The sequence below is a fragment of the Bactrocera neohumeralis genome, chromosome 2 (assembly GCF_024586455.1).
Source record: "Bactrocera neohumeralis isolate Rockhampton chromosome 2, APGP_CSIRO_Bneo_wtdbg2-racon-allhic-juicebox.fasta_v2, whole genome shotgun sequence".
Taxonomy (NCBI): Eukaryota; Metazoa; Arthropoda; class Insecta; order Diptera; family Tephritidae; genus Bactrocera; species Bactrocera neohumeralis.
In genome coordinates, this window is record NC_065919.1 from 37,413,610 (window position 1) to 37,419,414 (window position 5,805).

The following is a 5,805-nucleotide window of genomic DNA, read 5'->3' on the forward strand; positions in this document are numbered from 1 at the left end:
TTTTCTTGTTTGACGTATCAACACTTGACAATCTTTCGTGCTCCAATCTTATTTTCTCCATTTCGATTTTAAGCAGTTGGTTTCTACAATATATAATGTTGAGTAAATCTTTAGTTTGTCGTTCTGTCCAACGAAAAGTTCCATTTATCCGCGAACGTTTTTTCTATACACATGTGTCACTTCAATAAATGAATTTTTGATGACTCATGCCCAGCTTTTGACCGATGCTACGGCTGCTACTATGCCGGTCTCTTTCGACCAATTCAGCGATTTTATCGCAATTTTCGACGACAGACCTTCCGGAGCGTGGCGCATCTTCGACCACCTCTACACCAGAACGAAAACGTTGAAACCATCGTTGTGCGGTGGAAATGGGAACTGTATCGGGTCAATAAACTGCACAAATTTTATTGGCAGCTTGAGATGCATTTTTGCCTTTATCGTAGTAGTACTGTAAAATATGCCGTATTTTCTCTTTATTTTGCTCCATGTTTGCGACACTATAACTCACGAACGACTTTAAAGAAACGACAATCAATCAAACACTTGTGAAATGAGCTTTCCAAAAGGTATAGCATGACCCGATGCGACGAATAAAACTAGAACTACGCGCTTTCAGCGCCAACTAGCGAAAATACCGCAAGACTTTTTTGACAACCTATTATTTATCTTCTTATTCTTGGGTATGTGAGACAGAGAACACAATAAAAATTCAAGTTTTCACTTCTGCCTGCATTCCCGGAGTGCAACCCCCCTCGGTTTTTTTTAAGTCCTGTTTACTTTGGAACGCACCTTTTAGGCAAAAAATAGTTGGGGTTCTCACAACTCGTCGTAAAGCATCGTAAAATCGCAAAATTATAAATTTTTATATTTGTTTAAAAAAATTGTTGTTGGATTTCATACAAAAATGAGTTTACACGTTCGGATTGTTGGAAAAGACTTTCGGCGATAATTGCTTGTCGGGAGCAAGTGCTTTCGAATTATTAGAGCATCAAGAACGCGTTGAAAACGAATCGTCAACATCAACACGTCAATAAAATAAAGGAATTTGTGCTTGAGAAGCGTTGATCAGAGATATTAGTGGCGTCGTTGAAATATCGGAAAATCACTGAAAACCATTTTGACAGATCATTTGGGGCTAAAAAAGCGAAAGCACAATTGGTGCCAAAACAATTCAGTTTTTTTTTTTAAACAGCGTCGCGTTAATGTCTGTAAAAAAATGCTTTCCGACTATCAGCGTGTCATGAAGGGTATTGTTATTGACAACAAGGATTTGATTGTTATACGCCGTTTGCAGGAAGCTATTTGGAAATAGGTAAAAGAGGGCTAAGTTCGGGTACAACCGAACATTTTATACTCTTGCAACTTCCAAAAATTAAAGCCAGGACCCTCTACTGACTGACACATAAGGTTTGTTAGAAAAACGAAAACTATTATATGAAGTATATGGAAGTTGGGGTAGAATCGTCCAGATTTTATTTATTTATCCCAATACCACATACTATTAACATGTCACTAACTATAAAACTAATCATATAGAGTAAAGTCAGCCGGATGTTCGAAAATCATATCAGTTATATGGGGGGTAAGTCAAGTTTTCGATGAAATTTATCTATTTTAGGCACAAAGATACACTGTTATTAGTAAAACACGTTCTTTTATTTTGATTGAGATAACTCACATATGCGGTACAAAGTCACCCGGAAGTTCGATCATCTGTATATTAGTTATATGGGGGCTTAGGGTAGTAATGGTTCGATTCAAAGAAGTACTATCCCTGAATCATAATTATAAATCTCAGACATTGACCGATATTTTCGAACAAAAGTCAACTATAGGTACTGGGGTCCAAATACTCGGTACCTAGGAGCTTAAACAGTTTTTGTTGGATTTGAACAATTTTTTATCATAAGGTGGTATACACAATAGGCATTATTCGTTCAAAGTTTAATCCTGTTATATTAATTGTTTCTTGATTTGTGTGTTGGCTAGTGAAAGAATCAATTGCATTTTAAAATTCTGCTATATGGGAAGTAGGCGTGGTTATCGTCCGATTTCGTTCATTTTCACAACGTGCCATAGAAGTATGAAAGGAATGCCACGTACCAAAATTTAGTTAGTCGGGTCCCGAGATATGGGATTTCACGAAAAAGTGTGACACCGCCTATTGCCCAATTTTTACCCCGGCTCTTTTAAAGCCTTGTCATACCATCCCGGTGGAAAATTTTTTACGTTTCTGGGGCATTTATGTAGTTATAGATTTATCGCACTTTTAATAGTTTTGAACAATAGCGTTATATAGGGAGTGAGTGGGTTTTCATTAGATTTCATCCATATTCTACTATCGATAGCAGTTCTTGTAATATTTGTGCTGTGAGAATTTGGTTGTTGTAGCTTAAGTGGCTTAGGACATACTATGAGCGGGAAACGGTCAAAATTCTAAAATTAAAATTCTGAAGTCAAAATTCCGGAATCAAAATTCTGGGTCGACAAAATTCTGGAAATCGGAGATCCGCAATTCCTTCGCTTTTTTTGGCTGCATTTCAAAATTCTAGTTTTTCATAATTCCGGAATTTACGTTTTCCAGAATTAATTCTGGAAATTTTTTCCCCAAAATTTGAGCCAAATCGTGTATCTTATATAAATTTGCTTATACATACATAATAATATAACATAAACAAAACATAAAGTCCAAAATGGTTCCAAAATTCAAACATGTTTATCGGAAAGACAAAAAACAACATTATTAACAAATAAAGATCAAATAGAGACTACATTAATGGATCATGAGAATGTTCATTTCTTTTTTTTTCGTGTAACATGTTCACAGACATCGAATTGTGTGACAATAAGCACAGTACATTTGTTTTTAATTCGTTCAGAACAAGTCCAGTTAAATGTTTTCTTATTTTTTCGTTCCAAATACATAGAAGAAGTAGCCGTCGACGTTTAACATGTCTTTTCCTTTATTGGACTTCACCACAGTTAAATTTTCCATCATTTCACAAAAATATTTAGCACGTTTTTATTAATGAAATTGCAGTAACACATTGCTTAGTCAGTACATATATGTATGTATATGTAGGTACATAGTAAACTAAATCATTATGATAGTACAAAAAAGTAAATGAAGAACAACAAACAAAGCAATAACAATAACAAATACAATCATGGTAGTACAAAAAAGTACATGAACAACAACAAACAAAGAAATAACAATAACAAATACAATCATGCAATTGTAAAAAACTACTTACTAGGCAATAAAAAGTGCGCACTTTTTTTATTATCAACACGCATTTTTAATCATTAATTACAGAATTTTGCCATTCAGAATTTTGCGATTCAGAATTTTGCAATTTAGAATTTCGTTATCCAGAATTTTGAATTCCAGAATATTGACTTCCATAACTTTGATTCCCGATGTTCCGACTTCCGGAATTATGAATGCAGAATTTCCAAAAAAGCAGAAGTTTGGTTTTCGTATAATTACAATTACAAAATTTTCTAATTGCTTATGGTTTTTAAATTTATCCACAATTTTTTTTATAGATGTGGGATGTCTTCCAACAATTTTAGAAATTTGTCGCAAAGATTTCCCATTTTTCTTTAAATCAATAATGATTTTCCTGGTTTCCAAGGATATTTCGGTTCTCATGACTTTATGTATATTAATTTGTTTACCTCACTGACTGTTTCACTTTAAATAACAACTACGAATGAAGAAGGAAAATGCCGAATTTACTTTACCAACCAATGTGCATGCAAAAACTTCTTGAAATATAACGGTATCTCGAAGCAATGAATTTTAAACAGAAATGTTGACTCACTTTTGACGCGTAAAATATGGCATTCTTTAGTTTAACTATATTTAGAAAATCACACCGTTTATTTATTGTTGTTTTTTTGCTCTTGTTCTTTTAGTATTGAATTAACCTTTATGCTTGTATAATTAGAATTGATGTGACTTTCGATTTGAGCTTGTAATTATACGAAAACCAAAATTTCCAGAGGTGTTGACTCACTTTTGACGCTCACAGTATATAATATATAGTAAACTTATTAGAGGTCAGCCTGGAAATCCAACACAGGATTGCTCTTGCCAACAGGTGCTACTTCGGACTGAGTAGGCAATTGAAAAGTAAAGTCCTCTCTCGACGAACAAAAGCCAAACTCTATAAGTCGCTCATAATTCCCATCCTGCTATATGGTGCAGAGGCTTGGACGATGACAGCAACCGATGAGTCGACGGTACGAACGATGAGCTGTTCGAGATATACGACGACATTGACATAGTTCAGCGAATTAAAAGACAGCGGCTACGCTGGCCAGGTCATGTTGTCCGGATGGACGAAAACACTCCAGTTCTGAAAGTATTCGACGTAGTACCCGCCGGGGGAAGCAGAGGAAGAGGAAGACCTCCACTCCGTTGGAAGGACCAAGTGGAGAAGGACCTGGCTTCGCTTGGAATATCTAATTGGCGCCACGTAGCGAAAAAAGAAACGACTGGCGCGCTGTTGTTATCTCGGCTATAATCGCGTAAGCGGTGTCCACGCCAATTAAGAAGAAGAAGAAACTTATTAGAGGGCGGGACCACGCCAACTTTTTCAAAAAATTTTTGCCTACAGCTGCCCTTGACTTACTTTGTACCAATTTATAGTTTTATATTTTAATTTAGTGCTTAGTTATGGCTCTTTATAAGTTTGTACGAAGAAACTTGCATACCAAGTTTCACCAAGATGTCTCAATTTTTACTCAAGTTACAGGCCAAATGTTTGACTATCAAGTAATTCGGTTGACTTTCAGAGATGTTACTTGATCAGTGAAAACCATTTTAAAAGATCATTTGGGCCTAAAAAAGTGAAAGCACGATTGATGCCGAAATCACTAATGTTGTTTCGAAAAAACGGCGTTGCGGTAATGTCTGTGAAACAATGTGTTTAAATGAGGCTGCCTGGCGTGAGGATGATTTTTTGTTTGTCAATCACTAATATTCGAGGGGGTAAAAGTTGAAAAAAAAAAATCCAAAAAATTTTTTGAAGCACCCTAATATGTATACACCACTCGACCTGGCAAAAACCCTAGTACAACACACCAAACCTGGGAACACCACCACAAAATAGCCAAAAGTAATTGGATCATTGCTTAGAGGACATTCGTTTTTATACATTCGCTCATACACTGCGCGGCGTCAACACCTCACGCTACACTACCCCGATTATACAATTCGACCGTAATCCGCGTCAACTCGATCGCGGGTACCGGCAAATCGTTTTTGGAACTGGAGTCTCGCTGCCCCGCCCGTCCTTATTCATATGTAATAACTTTATTAAATATAAATTTATTGATTTAAATAAAATTGCTTAAAAAAACAAAGTATATACAGAGTGAAACGGATATTTTCATTTTAATTAAAGCAGTGGTGTGTGCTTCCCAATATATTGAATATCGAACATCGTGGCAACGGTGAGCCGAAATCGAAAAAGCCACGTCAAAGCGTGTCAAAAATGTTGACAACTTTCTTCGATTATCGGGGTGTATTGCACTCCTAAAATTTAAAATTATGTACAAAGTCTTATTATTTTTGCCAATAGTAGTATATAAGTAAGCACCCCATACATTCAAAAAGTATCATATGATGCACTAATATCATATGATACAAAGTAATATAATATGACACCACTAAATCTCTGAGAGTGCGACACGTGTAGTGGCAACCTGTGGGAAGCGCTGCGTCAGCGAAGTGCCAACCTGTGGGAAGCGCAGCGTCAGCAAACTCCGTACCCGTTGCAGCGGCAAACATAG